Raw genomic sequence first — 20,312 nt, forward strand, 5'->3', positions numbered from 1 at the left:
ACTGTGTTTCTTTTCTTTTATCGCATTCGTTTCCTAGGGTAACTATGTTGTATAATTACAAACTTGAACAATGTTGCTATTTATTGAGGATATATACATATTTTACATTGCAGCTCTGGGCTAATTCAAATGTTGAGCTAGTGAGGTACAATCTTCTCCATTTTTTTTGGTATTATCTGTCTTATATGGAAAACACAATTCTGATCACTCTAGTATAAAAAAATATTCCGCATCAAATCCTATCATCTGAGAACATTTTTAACCTAATATTCTCTCTAAGATGGCAGGTTTTGAGGTGGAACATGTTTTCATCTGCATCTGCTTTCACAGAGCAGTCCTAACTACACTGATCCAGCAGTATAGCAATGACATAATGGCTACCAATCTGGGAGGGGAGAAATAATACAAAAATGTCAGATGAACAATGTTCACAGGGTCCGTAGAAATACTGCCATAGCCAACCAACCATTATCTGCCCCATGGCTGCAACTGCAGCCATGGGGCAGATAATGAACTCATGATGATCTGAGCATACCACCTGCATAACAGTATACACACCTGCACTCTGCCAACCGCAGTGGCTCATGCCACAGTGTATGAGGATGGAAAGCAAAAGATAGGAGTTTCAGCCCCAGCAGTGAGGAGGGGACAACATGATCTCACTCACCTTTTTGTATGCTTAGGAAAAAATGTACTGAACCCCATCACTACAGAGCAACTCTAAACATTCAGCCACAGGACCCAGTCATATGTGCCAGGAGCACAGTGGCTGCAGGAGGAATCTTGGTCTGGTGGAACAGCTTGGTTTCAAACCTATTTAGCCTCATCGGCACATTTGGAATTTTGAGAGAGTGCGCTGTAGATTCTCTTACAGGATGGTTACCAAGTGGGGGCGTGCCCATTCTCAAAATGCCTGGCTGTCATGGTTTCAAAAAGCCACTTTGTTTTAAATAATGTTTCCCTCCCACTCAGTGAACATTCCTTATACCAAGTCCGGGCAAGGTATAAAGTTCTGCTGTTGATGTGGCTGTGAAATAAAGGGGATTAGGATCTTGCATATGTATACTCCTTCCACATTCTCACCCTGTTTTCTCCTGCTCTGCTGGCATATCTTCATTGTCAGAAGGGTTCTGATGGGAGTTTTCTGCCAGTGAACTGGTGGAGTTCTGCTGACGTAAATGTCAAACCAGTGACATAGTTTTAAGGTCCACCACTTCCTAAGCCCCTCAGATATTATTATTATTATTATTTGCGTTTTTATACCACCCAATAGCCGAAGCTCCCTGGGCGGTTCACAAAAACTAAAACAATTCAAAGTGTAAAACAAACAGTATAAAAACATGAGATAAAATACACATTAAAACAAATTAAAATATATCATACATGATTAAAACATCCTGAAAACATTCTAAAATTTCATTGGATAGGCCTGCTGGAATAGATCAGTCTTTATTGCTTTTTTAAATTCCAAAAGACCGTCAAGTTGAAGAATCTCCTCCGGCAGGCCATTCCACAGTCTGGTAGCAGCGGAAGAAAAGGTCCTGTGGGTAACAGTTGTTAATCTAGTTTTTGCTAGCTGAAGTGGATTCTTCCCAGAGGACGTGAGTGTGCGGGGCGGATTGTACGGGAGATATATAGTGGTCTTGAGCATAGGATTACTCTCAAGCAAGTAACTCTTGAAGTGGTACATGTGAGAATACTTCAGCAACTGTTCAAATTTAGTCCTTGAGGATAGGTACATAGAGGCTACAGAGTCATTGAAGATTTATAGGCTGCAAAATTATGATTTAGTTCATTAGATCTCCCATTCTAGTTTAAGGATTAGTTATTTCCATGGCTGTGGCAAATGTATTCATCTACTTTTGTTCTCAGTATGAATAAGCTATTTTAGTCCTCTTGCTAACTACTATCTTCTAATTTTTCAATCTCTAGGTAGACATGCTGCATGACTTCTGAGAGGAATATATTTCCAAGTAAGATGATGATGATGATTTTATTATAATAATTGGGAAGGGTGTTACAGAGGGTGGATGCCACTGCTGAGAAGGCCTGCTTCTGAGATCTTATATGGTGACATTCTGTTGGTCACAAAATGAACAACAAGGCCTCCTCTGAAGATCTTAAATGTCGGTTGGGTGTGTATATATATATATGTATGTATGTATGTATATATAGGCAGGCTGCTAGGTATCCTGGTCCTGTGTTGTTTAGAGATTTATATGTCAAGAACATAACCTTGAACATGTCTTGGTAGCTAATAGGCACATAATGAAGTTAGAGCACACTTAATAACATGCAGAGTAATCCTAGTTGTGGTGGGTGGTGGGGAGAATGAAGTGGCAGATGCTCTGCCATTTCCAAAGCTCTACTGGCTCGTGCCAGATAGGACAGGCAGAGGTGGATGAGGGTTTCTCATATATTTTTCTTTTCTGATAGATTTAAATCTCTCTCCAGCTAGTTTTAATGGGAAAGGAAATACCTGTATCATTTCCAGGCTGGTGTAGGTGAGGAGTCTGATTTTGGAGTTTCTCAGGGGAGTGAATGCGCCTTGAATCCAGAGGATCTGAGGCAGATTCCAATAAATTACCGCCACAACCCTTATTTGGGGCCTACCACCCCCAGAAACTCCCACACTAGATGTACATCCATGGAGCTTTCTTGTGGGGTGCCAGAGACTGCTGGCAGAGGGGCTTGACAGTCTATTCTAAACCCCTTCAACCAGAGGATCTGGGGTTTTAAAGATTGAACTCCTAGGCCCGAACAAAACCAGTTTAAGCAAAGGAAATCCTATTCAGTTTTTAAAAGATCTTGAATATTCCTGTTTCACCATACATAATTTCTCAGCTTTTGGTTTGATGTGCAATTATTACCCATTACCCTTTCACAAAGCAAAGAATATTTTTTAAAATATATCCATGTGGCAATTTACAGCACGTTTTCAACTTGATTTAGGTTGCAGTCCTATGCTCACTAATCTGAGAGTAAGCATCATTGAACACAGTGGGTTTTACTTTTAAGTAAACATGCATAGGATTGCATTGTTAAATCTATCAACAGAAAACCTTGCAGTTGTGAGTTTTCAAGGGCAGTAATTCCCAAGTGAGAGTGAAGAATGTTTGATGAATCATGAAGGGGTTGCTGAGTCTTTGTTGAGAAGTTCAGTGTTTAGTTTTCTATTATTGCAAATATAACTTCTGGAAATACGCTAAAATTCTTGAGTGTTCTGAGGTCGAAGCAAAATTCAGCTTCTAGAACAGTGACCCATTGGGAAGAATGTAGAGCAGAACTTGGACCAGATGGCCATCTCCTGTTCCTTTCAGACCTATACTTGAATTATTTTAGTAGTGTTTTACCATATAAGTGAGATGCAACATAGCTGCCGTTATATGGAAATACTGATATAAATAGTTCATGATAAAATTAAATGGAAGTGAAATTAACAGGGGAAAATTAGTGATTCTGAGGGATTTCTTTTTATCAGTGGGAAAGAAACTTGGGCCAGATCTACACCAAGCAGGGTATAACACTTTGAAAATGTTATGTATAATGTGTCCTGGGCCCAAACAGTTGTCAAAACTGTTATAAACTGTTATAAAGCAGTAGTGTAGATCCAGCCTGGATTAATAACTATTTGAGAAGTTATACTGGAGAAATTGTTATGCAACCAGTAGATTCATTTGTATGAAGTTTTTTTTAAAAAAGAAGAGAAAATGGCATGGAAAGCTTTTTTCTGTTTTTTCTTCCTCCACTGTTCATAAAAAGGAACAAAATGTATTATTCACTAGGTCATTGTACAACATTAGCTAATTATTATCAAGCAAGGAAACAACTGGATCTGCAACAAATCCTAGCAAACATGTGGCATTTGATTGGGAAAGGGTGTTTGTAAGTTATTCTTTTATCTTCAGCTGTCATTTCCCCCCTTGTACTTTTGGAAATGTCTATGATAGCACATTTATTCTGGAAGTTTCTATAAGTAATCACTTGTAAAAGCAGTATTCCTCAAGTTCATTGTGTATTTTTCTTGTTATGATAATGGTAAAAGAATAAAATGGGAAACAAAACACTTAACATCACAAAATATTATACCACTGTTTTGGGCAAATATCTGTAGGCAGATGCAGCAACAAATATTTGCCTGAAACAATGGCATAATATTTTGTGATGTAGAACTGCAAGAGTCTGTATACATGATAAGTATTCATTTGTTGAGATGATAGATTTTAGGAAATTTCCTAGTCACCCATTTCCTTACCTGTACACTCTGGTAATTCTAATAATAAAATGATACCATCCCTTTACTAATACTACAGGTTTTATAAGACCCCAGATATTGATACAGCCAATTGTTAGCCCTTCTCTTTGGAGAGAGAGAAAAATCATTAAGCATTTAAACCTTATAATGGGATGTGTTTAAACAAATAGCCTCCAGACTGATGTACTGGCTTCTGAGAAGATTATAGTATTTAATGTTGTAATTTAGTGAGCAGCTCTATATATAGATATCTAAATTTGTCACTCTAATTTGAACAAACCGGCTAGAGTTAAATTATGAATTGTATCTTTTGAATATCTTATGTCTGATAATAACAATTCCATTAATATACTCAAAAGAGAAAATCCAAAAGGTTCAGTTATAGTTGCATGGAACTATAGAATGAAGAATTGGATATAATGTTTGATTTTTGCTTTAAAGTACTGTTTACATTGTTGTGGCCCAAACATTACGAAGACGCTTCTTTTGGTTCAACACAGTTTTATTGATAGAAATTTGCAATGGAGAGAAGATGTACCTCTGCCAAGGAATACCCTTCTCTGAGGCTTGCTGCATTTGTCAGCTGTTTTATTAGCCAGTTCAGCAGAAGCAACTAGAGCATGAGCAGAAAGCTTGTTTACCAAAATGGAAATTTAGCTGACCACAACTTTCCTGCAGCAGACCTGTTAACAAGGTGATGAGGGGGAAAGGGGATCTGGCTCTGTGGCTAGGGAAAAAGGGGAAGTCTAGCTTTCCCGCTGACTCTCAGTTTGCATAAGCGAGATACAGTTGGATGTGGGGGATTTTCTGAAACACAGACGGTTTCTAAAAGCTGCTGCTCAGCTATTTAATAATGCCCAACGTCTGAACTTTATTAATCAGATTGATCAAACGTGGCTTCTCTTATGTCAAGATATGCTTATAGATATGGCTTGTAGCTATCACAACACTTTCTGACTTGTAAACCGTTCTTTGGATTTTGGGTGACATCCTGTTGTCTTCTGTGTTTCTGATGTCTGAAATCATACATAAATGTTAGCTTGCATGGCTAGAATGTAAAATTGAGCTATGTTGAGAGAATTTTAATGGGTTAAGGCCCAAATTGCAAACCTGCCAAAACATGCTTGTTGAACCTGTTGAAGGATTTAATCATTCTTCTTTAGACTGGAGGTGATCAGTGTTTTAAAGATATTTTTGAATGTAAAGTACAGCCAATTGGTTTATATGAATTATTTAAAATCTGCATGAGAGGTCAGAGCACATTCAGTAGCACTGAGGTTGAATGGAATTCAGACAGATAACATAGGATTATAGTGCAATCCTATACTTGTCTATTCTGTAGTAAGTCCCATTGAGTTCAATAGGTCTTATTTCCATGTTAGTTAGTATTGGATTATAGCCTACTGGCTATGTCTTAAAAGTGTCATTGCCAACAACCCTGTTTCTGTGTTAGGAGAAAGCTATCAGAGTCCTCAGATTTCTTTTGTGTGTTTTTAAAGTGTTTGTGTGTGCATTGCAGAAGATCTTTAGATATATTTTTTTTGTTCTGAGATATTTTTGTTTTGTTTTTCTCATTTGTCTAGATATCAGGAAGGGTTTATATTCCACACTGCTGAACTTATGTTGGTATTAGCAACTGCCAACGCCTATTCCCATCCCCCAAGCTTAAAGTGCAGAGAAGCCTAGTTTGCTTGCAGCTGCAGTGCTAGACATCTTTCAGGAAATGACCTTGGCTTGTATTAATCAAATTCAGAACACACAGAAAAGCTGCTTGGTAACATGCTGACTTGATATAAAATGTTAGAGCATCCATTTTCTTTTAAAATGAGGCCATGAGGGTAAAAAAGAGGATTCCTTAAATAACATTCTATTTAAAGGACTTATCAGTAAACTGTAAGGACTATATAATGGTTAACTATAGTGAGGGTGATTTAAAATATAAAGCCTGAGCTAAAATTATTCATTATCCCCATTTAAAAACAAACAAAGAAACAAGATCTAAGAATCTATTAGCTCTGACTTGCATTTAATCACAGCATAGCATTAACCCGATAACCAATCTATAGATACTCCATCTTAAACTTTGGCCCACATTGCATACTAAGGACCAATGCATCTGAACAAGCAGCCACCTGGAGGCTCATGTGTGAAGCTATTAATGTGCAGCACCTCTTCAGTAAGAATTTTCATGCCACACATCTGTCGTAACACCCTCCCATTATTGGAATATAAATTGAGGCAACTCATGAAATATTGTACAGTTTGTGATAGTGTATCTGCCTGCAGTACTAACATGATGCAGTCGTTTGTGCTGTGGCTGAGTACTTGTTATGTCTGTGTAAGAATCTGTTACTATACATAATTTTATTTGGAAATATTTCTCAACAAGCATAGGACATGGTTGTAAAGAAAGGAGAAAGGTATCTAAAGGTTCTAAGGGAAGTCTGAAAAATTCTTGAAACTCCCCATCTTCCAGATATCCATTCAATCTGTGGTGCCACAACTGTACACTGTCTTTGGGTGAAAGTTAAATTTAAGCAAAGATCAAATTAACTCCATTAGTTTTAAGCATTAGTTTAAAAGTTAAGATTTTGTTGCTCATTTGTTGAAGGTCATGCTACCCTTCATTACTTGCTAAAATATGCTCAGACTGTTACTTCAGTATCTTATTTCAGAGGGCTTTAGCATTTCCCCCCCTATTGCTCAGAATTTTCTATTTATTGTTCAGAATTCTGCTTTTGGGACTCCATTCTCATTAGATGATGATGGATTTTGTTTGTCTTAACACTGGTATTAGTATAATAAGTGGGACCTGCAACAAAATATTGCAATATGGAGCGTTCCTCTTCAGGATATTCCATTGCCCCTCGCTCTGTTTTCTCCCCTTTATAGTCAGCGTTCCTTTCCTCAGTTCACATTGGGCTCTCATTCTGCCTTGGTTTGTCCTAAGAAGGTTTTTCTTTTTGATACTTCTGCAAATCTTAGGGTTCCTCAAGCCTGCTGATGTCTTGTGGGTGGATGGTGCCATTTTGGCTACATAAGGACTTTAATTCGGTGCTAATGGATTCTTAGATCTTTGGATTTGTAGTATCCAAAACTAAACTGACTACAGCTCAGTTTTGGATATTATAAATCAAACAAACAAAAAAGCTGTTTTCTCTCATTGCTGTTGACATTGCCAAGACTCTCCCTCTTTTAGTAGCTTGTTAAATCTCTTTTTCCATCTACATATCCAGGGTGTCATGACATTCTACCATTTTTTCTTAGGTTTCTGCCAGAATATTATCCTTATGGTGAAAAACTGGAAAAAGGTCCTTGAATATTTGGAAGGTTTGGCTATGTGTAATATACTCCATGCGTTCCAGCACAAAGAATGCTTTCAGTTTGACAATGAATTTAAGAGTTTGGGGAGCCATGGGCAGACTGGGGCAGGAAAAATCTTGGAACCATCCACATGATTCTCCAGATTATGTAAAGACCAGGGCAAATGACTGTGTGTCTCCGTGTTTTCCTTTTCTTCTGGAAGCGTTTAGGTAGGGTCACACTGTGTTTGTCCAATTAACATATACCAGACCCTTCTACTTTTGAGAGAGAGAGAGAGAGAGAGAGAGAGAGAGAGAGAGAATAAAATGGATATGAACAATGGAAGGCTCTTAGGCCCACCATGGTTGTTGTGTGGGAAAGGAGTTTGCGGGCACTGTGCTCTTATGGATGTGGTTATACCTGAATAGCCATAGTCTGTCCCATTGCAGCAGAGTTATGATATTGCACAATGCTATATATTGTCTCCATATCAGACTGCTGAATGAGATCATCTGGGGATTTGGAATGAGGTGTCATTTCTTTTGGTTTTCATCTGATTCCAGTGATATAATGGAAGTGCTGTATTGGGTCTTGGGATCACAATGGACTGGATGAGGGCCAATAAACTCAAGCTCAATCCAGAAAAAACTGAGATACTACTGTTAGGTTGTTTGTCTTCGTGGTCAACCTGACATGAAGTCAACAACTTAGGGGGCTCTTAGGGCCCCACCTGTCTTTAGATGCATATCTTCTACTGGGTAGAGCTGATGTACAAGCTGCCACCCCTCCTGGGCAGTTATGGTCTAGCCACTGTTGTTCATGTTGTGGTAACCACCAGATTAAGTTATTGCAATATGATGTATTTGGAGCTGCCTTTGAATGCTACTTAGGAAAGCTCAGTTGCTCCAGAACATTGCTTCTAGATTTTTGACCATGAGTGGTACACAACAGACCAGTCTGTTCTGAGTACAATGCAAAGTGCTGATACTTCTTCATCGTGGTCTCTATGTATCACACATATGGACTCTGCACCTGTGCGGAGCTCGCTCCAGGTACCTCGAATAGCTGAGGAAAAGTTTTTTGGGGGGACCCCTCCTGCTGCAACTGCGCATGTCTTAACGGTGCCTGCCTAGCCCTCAGTTCTTCGTTAACCACCATTGTGGCAACATCGCATGAAGGGTCTTCCAGTAGTTTGTCTACTTGCTTCCCGCCACAGATGAGCAATCACTTTGTGTCATCTTGTCTTGGGGAAGGACATATTGTTGAGACATGTCATCACTGCATGTCCATCACTAACAGATGCGCCAAAACAGAGCGCATTGTCTGCTGCTACAGCTCCACATGATCACTGACAACCAATGTACAAAAATGGACACATCTTCAATTTCAGTGACCGGACGAGCTGAATCGCAACAAAAACATCACTGTGATGTTTGCAGGTTGCTTCGGCTCACCAATTAGAGAGTTTGTGACTAACTGTGGGCAGAACTGACTTACCTCCTACTCCTGGCCGATCTCTGAGACTGTCCATGGCAAAAAAAAATCAAAGAACAGATGCCCAAAACGTCTGAAATGCAGAAAAAGAAGAATGATGTGCAAAAATCATTGGCCCCGTTCAGACAACACGCTGAACCATGCTGCTTAACCACAAAATGGTTAATGGAGGGCATTAAAGTTAATGCATTCTGTTAACCATTTTGTGGTTAAGCAGCATGGTTTAGCGTGTTGTCTGAACCCCCAGTGTCTCCACTGAGGCGTTCATGTTGACTGCTGTCACTCCTAAATTCTCCTATACATCAACAAGTGTGTCGATACTGACTTCGCTACCAAGGCCGGTAGGGATGATGTCAGAGGGAGAGCTGAGAGACTCGACACCGACACCAGATGGCCCAATCTCTGGGTCTTGAGATACAGCAACTGGTGGTGAAGCTAAACGACCCGGTCTCCAATGTGTTAAATACAGAGACGAATGCATCAGTGGTGATCTCCTTCCTCCCTATCCTGTTGCAGCCACTGCAGCAATCCTGGAAAGAGCTGTCTTCTGCCGCTCCTACCTCTAAAGGGTTGGAGGCCATGTACCGCACACAAGAAAAAGGAGCTGAATTCCTATTTCAATACCCTAAACCTAATTCAATTGTGGTTGAGTTGTAACAGGGAAAATCACAAAAGATCCATTCAGCAACGGTGAATGGAAGGTAGAAGATTAGATCTCATAGGTCATAGGATCTACTCGTCTACCTCACTCAGTCTAAAGGCCACTAACTAACAAGCCACTATGGCCCGTTATCAGTTGTTTCGTGGGAAAAGATCAGTTCCCTCTTGTGATTATCTGCCAGACGATAGAAGAGAACTTGCAAGGGTAATTCAAGCAGAAGCCAAAGCAATTGCCCGACAACTTAATACCACTAGGCATCAAGCTGATTGCCACACAAAGGCAATGATGGGGGCTGTAGCACTTTGATGGCATGCGTAGCTAAGATCTGCAGGTTTGAGCCAGGAGACACAATCTTGGATAGAGGATCTCCTCGTTGATGAAGAGGGCCTCATCAGTTCTAAAACTGATAAAACTATGGACACAATCCACAAAGCACGCACAACTGGCAAGAAAATTGAACTTTCAGCCCTGCAGCAGCAGCAATATAAATCAAGGCATTGGAATAGAAGCTCCTACTTTCAACAGCCTAGATATCAACCTGAGCAACAGGCTAGGTATCAACCTTCACGCCACCAGGCAGACTTTGGGAAGCAGCAGCACCTTTGACTTAGCTCCCACACAGACTATACTAGAGCAGGCCACCGTTACCTTTGGTGCTCAACCCTTCCCCTTCAACTATCAAAAGGAATATGCAGAAGATTACCATTGGTACCGACACTCGTGACAAGGGAGCAGGGCAGAATAAGGCACCCAGACATCAGAACACTGAGACTGTCTGTCTGGAGAATGCGACTGTAGCAAGTGTTGGAGTCATACTGTCATACACAGGATAGTGACTTACCTGAATCAATCAAAACCGTCCTAGAAGCAGCCAGAAAATCTACTACTAGAAACTTGTATTAGTACAAGTGGAGGAAGTTTCTCACCTTTGCAGAACAGAATAAGTTTGATCCCAAACACTGCCAGATAGTGGATGTTTTAAAATATCTACTATCCCTGCTGACAAGGGGCTTAAAATTTCTTCATTGAAAGTGTACTTGGCTGCGATTTCGGCTTCGTACCCATTTATGAAGGGTTCTCGCTTTTTGCTCACCCTATGGTAAAAAAAAATCTGAGGCTTCAAGAACATAGCTCCACCAACGAAGACATTGGTTTCAGTATGGAGTTCATCAGTCGTTTTGCAAGCATTAACCAAGAAACCTTTTGAGCCGCTGGGTATTGTAGACTTACAATTTTTGTCAATGAAGGTCGCCTTCCTAGTAGCCATAACATCGGCGTGCTGCTCAATGAGCTTAAGGCATTACGTGTGGATGTGCCTTATTTGACATTTCATAAGGAAAGAGTCATTTTATGACCCTATTTGGCTTTTCCACTTAAGGTCATATCAGAATTCCACACTAAAGTTATTGTTCTGCCTATTTCTTTCTTGCTCCACAAACTCCACTTGAAAAAAACATTGCATATGCTTGACATGAGAAAGGCTATAGCTTTTTATAAAGATAGGACAGAGCCATTTAGGAAGACACTGCAGCTTTTTGTGTGTTATGGAGAGCTGCGTAAGGGTCTTTTGGTGTCCCAAAGCTTAGTGCACTGGATTGCACAGGTAATAAAGCTTGTATAATCGGCAACAGGTCTGCAACTTTCAAAGCTGGTCAAAGCCCATTCGACTAGAGTCTACGTCTGTGGCATTTGGGAGGGGAGTTCCCATAGAGGAGCTTTACAGAGCAACAAAGTGGTCTACTCTTTCCACATTTATTCAACACTATTGACTGGATGTCTGGGCGAGACAAGACTGTTCATTCGGTAGAACAGTTCTATCGGAGATACTTGGATGAAACAATGACCCTCCTCCAGGTAGATGAGATTGCTATTCACCCATATGTGTGATACATAGGGACCCCGCTGAAGAAAGTCAGGTTGCTTACCTGTAACTGAAGTTTTTCAAGTGTTGAAGTTCTACAGTGTTGTTATTAATTATCTTATACTGCCTTTCAGGCATAGGGGCCACAATGGTGGTCGTCTTGGGAACTGAGGGCTAGGCGGAACCGTTAGGACATGCACAGATGCAGCATGTGTGTGTGTGTGTTCCCACCTAGCCCTCAGTTCCTAAGTTTTCCTCAGCTATTTGAAGTACCCGGGGCGAGCTCCCCACAGTTGCAGAGCCAATATGTGTGAATGCATAGATAACAACTTAAAGAACTTCAGTTACAGGTAAGCAACCTGACGTTACTTTTAATATCCTGTTCTGTTTGGGATCTGGGATTGTATGCAACACTAGATCTATTTGTGAACCTGTATGGTGACATGGATTAATCAGGTTTGCATTAAGGTTCAGATCCCTTTTCTGAAGCTTACTTGGTGGCTTTTATTGTCTTTCAACTCAGTCGGCATCTCACAGGGGGCAGTCCTTAGAATTGTAGAACCAGTTCCATGAGCCCAAGGAGGACTTAGACCTGTTTTTCTCAATTATTTATTTATTTATTACATTTCTATACTGCCCAATAGCTGGAGCTCTCTGGGCGGTTCACAAAAATTAAAATCATTAAAAGTATAAAACAGTATAAAACCATAATATAAAATACAATATAAAAACTCAACCAGATAAAAACAGCAGCAATGCAAAATTACAAATTTAAAACACCAAGTTAAAATTTATTTATAGACTGTTAAAATGCTGGGAGAATAAAAAGCTGGCGTCTAAAATCATATAATGTAGGTGCCAAGTGAACCTCCTTAGGGAGCTCATTCCACAGCTGAGAAGGCCCACCTCCTGGTAGCCACCTGCCTCACTTCCTTTGGCAGGGGCTCGCGGAGAAGGACCCCTGAGGATGCCCTTATTCAATTTGTAACTAAGGGATGCTTTGTGTCAAAATTCACTCCCCTAGCACAGGTAACTTGTTTTGAATCAAAGTAGATATGTGAATCCCAGCCAGATTGTTTTGATGTTAAATAAGTTAAGTGTTGCCATCAAACAGTAGTATCAAGATACATTAATGTTGTTTTTCTTGCACCCTCTTGTCTCCTCATAAAAAAACAATGCTTTTCTGTGCTGTAGGACCAGACCCAAATATTTTATTGGCCCAAGTATTTGAGAGAGATTCATTTGGTTGAGAGAGATTCATTTTAAAGATCTTACAAATGAGTGCTGATGTTCTAGAGGATTGGGCACATGAATAAAGTGGCCACTTAATCCATCACTGAAAGAAGAGGACACAGATTTGGATAAGACTTTCATGTGCTTATTTATATGCAGAATACACATTTAGAAATAATTACTATAATTTAAATAGAAAAATAGTATATCTCACCATAGTGGAGAAGAGTGTGACCAGGTGATCTGTGTGCCTGCTTAGCCTGCTGCTTAGATGCTAACTCAACATTGAGGGCCCTGCTTGTCCTTATGATGGTTATTTATCTTTAAACAGGATTTGGACTGGACAGCCCTTCAAAAAGATGATGCCTTCAAATAAAGGACTGTCCTCTGGAAGGTAGGACACATGACCCCCTAGGTGTGGAAGGGGAGAGTGCAAGGGCCCTGCTCTCATCCAGTAGGAGATCAGTGGATCCATATCTCTGGTCGATTATATAAGTCTCTTATCTGCCACTTATTTATGGGTAAGTGGTGGCAAATGTGAATTTTAACAATTACATGGTAAATCTCCTGATGATGGAGTTGCAGTAGGGGCATGGACACTGTGATTGTCAGTAAGCACATACATTGTAACATTCCTTGAGACCTTGAGTTGGGGGAAAATCTAAATATCTATTAAAATGCAAGCCTTATACTCTATGAAAATGAACTGGGAGAATAAGGAGTGACCTTTCAGATTCTCAAATGGAAGAAGCTACATTAATGTACAAGGCTGTTCTGTAGCCAAATGGTTACTTCAAAATTGCTATCCCATACTAGTAGCATTATCCTGTACTGATACTGTTGCATAAATTATGCTAATCCGAGTGCGTTCAGATCCAATATTGAGACACTCGTGAAAGATCACAGGCAAGGCATTGGGCACCAAATGTTTATTCTCGAGAATAGGTGATGACCTGGCACTCAAGTAGCAAAGGCAGGGTCATACCACGCTGAGGCAAGACAATAGCCTATATACCTCCAGGTGTTACACGTCATCAGCCTACATCCCATTGGCTCGCATCACCCATCACGCCCCGCAAGCCTGTTCAAAACACCCCCCTACAGTGGCCAGGGGAAGAATTGTAACTGGAAATACCTGATTGCCGCCATCGCTGTGTGCCTTACTTCCTTATTCCCAGGTGTGCTTTGTAACTATAGCCCCTCCCCTATTGGTGATGTGTCTAGGTGGCAGTCGTAAGCACTTGGCTGCATTTGACTGGTCAGTTTCATTTGAAACTGACCTATGGTTTTGTGGATCAGTGGAGTGGATCACTGTTGTGGATCAGTTAATCAGTTCGGCAGGATTAACTCAGTCAATATCGTCTGGCAAGAAAAGGGCTTGGAAGGGGCTCCCCCCCCCCCCCGCCGGCTTATACGCCCATTCACCTTTTCTAGGTGTCCTCGGGTGGGCTCCTGGTGGGGTATCCTAGAGTGGGTGCTTGTATGTCAGGGGAAATGGACATTCTAGTTTTTACATCAAAACTGCTGTGAAAACCCTTTTCGTAACTTGCTGCAAACTGACCCATGCCAACCCCTCCACTCAGAAGATTTTTTTTAAAAAAATAAAAAGTTGAAACAGGCTTACAGTCCTGTTTCAACCTAAACCCCCATCACTTGAAGTATAGGAATGGTAAAGGATTTACAACATTTTTGGAAGAAAATAATTTCATTTTGTGCAGAAATACTATGGAATACACCAAAGGCCATTGTTGTGGACAGGAATAGAAGAGTGATTCTAATGAGAGCTGAAGAGACTAAAAGATGCAATTATGACCTCTGTGTTTCCAACTAAGTTAGTCCAAATAGAACTATTTTGATGAAACAAGAATTTGCAGAATAGTGGGTACAGTGTTAAGTAAGAAAGTTCATACTTAACTTCATACTGGCGTCAACACTGATTTTATTCCAAAATGAGATTAAGTGAATGGTTAAAGGGGATGAATACAAGAGAGAGGTTGGAAGATGTTTTAAAAGATTTGAAATTATCATGGTTAAACTATGGGCAATTGGAACAATGGACTAAAAATTGGGTAAAAGAAAATAGAGAGTGTGGAGAGAAGACGAAATTTGAGGAATTAATTGAAAAAAAGAATTGATAAGGGACAAAATATAGGGATAAAAGGGTTAATGAGTCAACTATATAATGTATTAACTGAGAAAGGAGTGTGGGATAGTAGTGGGAAAGTGGTTTGGGAGACTGATTTGAAGATACAGATAGGACAGCAGAGATGGGAGGGATTATGGAGACAGAGAGTGTTGAGAAATATGTCAGTAAGAATAAAGGAGAATTACTACAAACTGGTATGGAGGTGGTATTTAACTCCGGTCAGATTAAATAAGATTAATAATCAGCTTTCAGAAGATTGTTGGAGGGGATGTGGTGAAAAAGGAACGTATTTACATATGTGGTGGGACTGTAAACATGTGCAAAAGTTGTGGAAGATGTTTTTTTATGAGATTGAGCAGATAGTGGGATTTAAAGTAGAAGTCACACCAAGGATTGCACTACTTTCACCGCAAGAAGAACTTAAATGTAATAAAGAAACGAAAGAGTTAATAACGAATCTGTTGACGGCTGTGAGGCTGATTGTAGCCAGGAACTGGAAGATGCAAGGAGACTATTGTATTGAAGAATGGTATAAAGAAGTGTGGGACATTGCTATAAATGATAAATTGACATGTAATATTAAAATGAAAAAAGGTATAGCAAAAACAAATGATTTTGAGGGTATATGGAAAAAGTTCCTGGAGTTTGTATTTTCTAAAGGAAGTGGGAAACCACCAACAGAAGAAACTATGAGTTTTTGGAAACAGGAATGAGATCCCGAGGGGGGGGGGAGCACTGTTATGTTTAGTATAAATATGTTTAATAGGCAAAATTTGAATATTTGATATTAAGGTAATTTTATGTTTATGTAACAAGTGTTTTTTATTTGATGTTTTGTTGTTGTTATATGTTGTTTAATAAAAAATTTAAAAAATAAAAAACAAAACACTGATTTTATTCCAGCGCCAAGTGAAAACATGGCTTTTTAACAAAGCTTTTAATGGTTGAATTCACTAGGCACATTGTTTTAACTGTTTTAATAGTTTTACTGCTTTTAAATTATTGTTTTAACTTGGTTTATGGTTTAATTTGTTTTTAGCTGTGTATATTTACTGTTTTTATACTGTATGCTTTTATCTGTATGCCGCCCTGAGATCTTATTGATATAGGGTGGGATATAAATGTTTTAAATAAATATAGATATCATCACGTTCCTTTCCTTGGAAACCCAAAGAAATATGCTTATGGAAAGCAAATTGTGGAAATTATGGAAAGCTGGTTGCACATCAAACAGAGTGTAGTAGAGCATTACAACTATTTTGCATTTTATTTTAATAGATCTATAAATAGTAAGGGGAGGCGGTGCTGTAAGTGTGAGTTGAGAAAGAGAAGGAGCCAGGTGACTGGGGAAGTGATGTGGGAGTGTTTTTATAGATTTTGAGAGAGACTGTCCTGAGATAGATTGTTTTGGCTGAAGTACAACTCTGAAGGATGGACTTAAGTACCTAATGTTCAACTTATGCAAATAGGGCATTTTAGAAAGATAAACATGTGTAGAAGGCTTTTTACAGACTTAGAAGTGCATGGAAAAATCCTCATCTTAAGAGGTTTCAAGGAAGCCTGGGCAATTAAGATTTCACAAAGGAGCCACATAGTTCCACTAGTATGACTGTGAATTAAAACAACAACACAGCCAGCTGCATTGCTTCATTAGAAAATATCTGAACAGTAGTAGTGGCATAGTAGAATTGTAGAATCATAGAGTTGGAAAGGGCCTACAAGGCCATCGAGTCCAACCCCCTGCTCAATGCAGGGGTTCCCTGGTAGTCGCCCTTCCAGAAAGTGACCAGGCCTAGACCCACTTAGCTTCATCAAGATTGCAGCATCCCATGCCATCACACCAGAAAGTCACAAAGTAGTGAGTTAGCTTTTGGGTTTGGCAGAACTCTTGTTAAGGCTGGATATTTAACAAACAAACAAAAAAAAATGGGGACGATGTCAGGGAAAACAGCTTTATCACCTTTCCTCTCTTATTGATCTCTGAAAGCCTTTAGAAATATTTGCAAGTAAATAAAGGGCATATATATGTATAGCAAAACTGTTCCCTAAGCTGGCTGCTAAAACCAAAAACTAGCTCAATGTGTGAATTTCAGTTAGTACTAATAATGATATACTGTGGTGGTGCTGCAGTTAAATCTTACTTCCTCATCATTTGTTTGTTGGAAAATGGTGTAATGTGCATGTTGTGGAGCTATGCACCTCTGATTTAAAAGTACAGTGTTTTAAGCAAACACCCAGTAGGAAAAGTATTTTGAGTCTGTTTTTCTCCGCTTGATTCCTAAGAAGGAAACAGTAGTTGCAATCGGAGCTTTATTTTTTTAAAAAGAAGAAGTTATCCTTGCTGTGAAGTCTGGATGAGTTAACTTTTCATTTACAGCTGGAGGTTCTATCTACAGTTGCTGTTTTCTGATTGGTTACTAAAAGGTGAAATTCAAACCACAGTGAACTTTTGACCCCGTAGCAGTGCTTGTGGTACGCCTACCACTTGCGGAGAAAGAGTGTGGGTTGGGTTTTGTGTCTGTGCGTGCACGCCTCTTTCCTTGTATTCATTCTGTGTGATCCTTCAGCTCTGCATGCAACCGTTTGAAGGGGGGAGCAAAAGGACAAGCACAAGCAAGTAGCTTGCATGTTCAAGTAACAGCAAAGCTGGCATTTACCCCTACTGAGTAACACCAGCAATTTAAAAAACAAAACAAATTCCAGCAGGCAAATAAGTAGGACTCTCCCTTCCCCTTTATTTGATGGCTTCTGTTTTGTGTGCAGAAATCATAAATTGATGCAGACGAAGGTAGTAAGAAACCTGACAATTTAAGATGACACATCAGATGGACACTTGCATTGCAAAACATTGGGCTATTTTGGTTTAGGAAATAAATGATAAACTTTTTGAATGACTGTAGAGTCTTTTAATGGCTGCACTAAAAGCCAGCCAGACATGCAGCGAATAAAGAGAGCACTTCTCTTGATTTGCTTCATACTCACAAAGAAGATCTAGCTGCATTCCATTTAATCTGAATCTCACAGCTGTAATTAGCCTCTCCTTAGTTTGTTTAGACTTAAGTGTTTGGGTGGGGAAGGATTTGAACACAGTGCAGTCCATCTTGAACTTCTATGCAATGGAAGATTAGCACAATTCAACTCTCATTTTTTTCACTGGGGCTTAGAACAGAAGCACGTGTTGGATTGTGCTGAAAATGTATGTATTTGGGCTTGCAATAGCCCATCTTTACTAAATGACTTTCAATCTGTAAAAAGTGCTAAGATTGCATTTTTTTTCAATTTCCCGATAAATTTCCATTTCCCCCCAAAATCCCCCGGGAAAAAAACATTTTTCCCTATGGCTTCAAAATTTCCAGAAATTTTACGTCTCTAGTTGCATCACAGTCATAAGCATATTTTATTTGGTAGAGTACCACTGTTTTTCTGCAAAGTTTGCTGTCAAGTATGTGAGTTTAGGATTGCATTTTTGAGCAGCATGCATGTTGTATGCTTCAGGTTTTGCTTATTAAGTATTTTCTCATATTAGTTCAGTGTACACATTACAGTATTCACCATTCATACTTTATTTTGATGTTAATACAGATAAATATTTCAATGAAATTGCATTTAATGTAATAGAAAATTTGTGTGGATTTTAAAATGAAAACATCTGAAATGCCATTGTTTCCCATGACTGATGTACATGGTAGGACAGTTTTATAATATTTGAAATAAGTGAGATTCAAATATAGGCTATCCAGGAATAGATTTTTAAAAAGAAATCTTTCTTAACACTGACACAAAATTTCTTCATTAAATATTCCATTGTATCAGCTAACTGCCCTCTACCCATAAATGTAGATGTTTATCTTAGTATTCTAATTGTGTAATTGAAAGCCCAAACATTTTAAGCATCCTTGACTAAATTAGGGTTACAGTCACTGACACTTTTTTCCTTTGGCCTTTACTCTGAAGAAAACATCAAGAACCAACTTGGGGCTTGGTGTGATAACTTCAAACACGCTTCTAGAAAGTGCTTGTATGAAATAATCCCAATATGTTAATAGTATGTGAGATATATTGTTTTGACACTTCTTTCATAACCTTGTAGCAATTTCTTATAGTGCAATCCTATACATGTCTACTCGGAAGTAAGTCCCATTAAGTTCTTCCAGGTAAGTGTATATAGGATTGCAGCCTTAATAGGTTTTAAAGTATAGCACATGTTTTAGGTGTAAACTGCTAATTTCTTCTTTGCTACAGTTTGATCTGGGAATAGAAGGGAGAATCCTTATATAGCCTAGCCAGCAGCATTGAAGGAACAATGAATTTAATATGATTAATAGCAAATTCCCTCCTCTCCCCCTGCTGCTCTTGTGTGCAATTCCCCTTGAAGCAGTGAAAGCAAAATGCATTCATAATGATACTGTGGCCTCTGTTTATTCTAATCAGTGCTCCCAAGTAACGGCTATTGTATAGTTTGATTCCTCCACCCTAAAAATACAATTTTTGTGTCTTTTATTGTTATTTCTTATGCAACATAACCTTGGAGTTACTGTGCATGTATTTTGATATGAGAAATCATATTACACACCAATCTTTTAAGGTGATGTACTGGTGATTTATTATACCCTATCCAAGTATTTAATTAGGAATATCTGATGCTTGCCACAAATATGTTACTGCAGAATGTCTGTGAAGCAATAGTCTTTTAATCAACAAATTAGTACCTGTTTTTGATTCCATTTAAAATCTCTCTCAGCATGAATGATGTGAAATAGTACTAACAAAGGTTAAGGTGACTGAAAAAACACATAGCTAGTTTAAGGCATTTAAAAATGTCTTAAATATGCTTGCTAATATTTTCCTTAATTGTACACATATGTACATAACCCCCAATTTGTTGTGCAGTTTTTCAGTTGTCATCTAGTGTAAGTTGTTGCATCATTGTCCTTGATGTAGAAAAACCTCTGAAGTATGCATGTTTGCATATGTCAGGTCCCACCCCCAATTTTTCTCTTCAGCCTAACCCCAAACAGCTTTGTTACTCAAATACTTTCATGGACAATTCAGAAATTGTGTGATATTGGTGAGGAAATGCGATTACAGGCACCTTTGCAATGTTTAATAAGATGATTTTTGCAATGTGGCTTGTAATATTTGGTGCTAGGAAATACTGATTTTTGTAATATTCATCCCTGTTGTAGCTAATTTCTGAGGCATATTTATCAATGTTGTGGCTGTTTTAAAAGGGGATTAGTAGATGCTTTCAAAAGTACAGCAAACTGTAGTTCTTCATACATACCTCTTTGGCTGCAGAGCTGCAAAAGTCTGATTGTGAATTCAGTTAGAAGAAACTGAAATGTATTAAAGCAAGTTT

At 39.0% G+C, this 20,312-nt stretch overlaps 1 protein-coding gene across 3 annotated transcripts in view; it reads left to right on the forward strand.

Annotated features, from left to right (window-relative positions):
- The window catches only part of NCOA3 (nuclear receptor coactivator 3), a 116,710-nt gene that overhangs the window by 25,284 nt on the left and 71,114 nt on the right, over window positions 1-20,312 (forward strand). For all 3 annotated transcript variants that reach the window (XM_063145642.1, XM_063145658.1, XM_063145650.1), the window contains exons 2-3: window positions 1,933-1,973; window positions 13,139-13,201. The gene's annotated coding sequence lies outside the window, so the exon portion shown is untranslated. The remainder of the gene's footprint in view (window positions 1-1,932; window positions 1,974-13,138; window positions 13,202-20,312) is intronic.

The sequence above is a fragment of the Elgaria multicarinata genome, chromosome 1 (assembly GCF_023053635.1).
Source record: "Elgaria multicarinata webbii isolate HBS135686 ecotype San Diego chromosome 1, rElgMul1.1.pri, whole genome shotgun sequence".
In the NCBI taxonomy this organism is placed as follows: domain Eukaryota; kingdom Metazoa; phylum Chordata; class Lepidosauria; order Squamata; family Anguidae; genus Elgaria; species Elgaria multicarinata.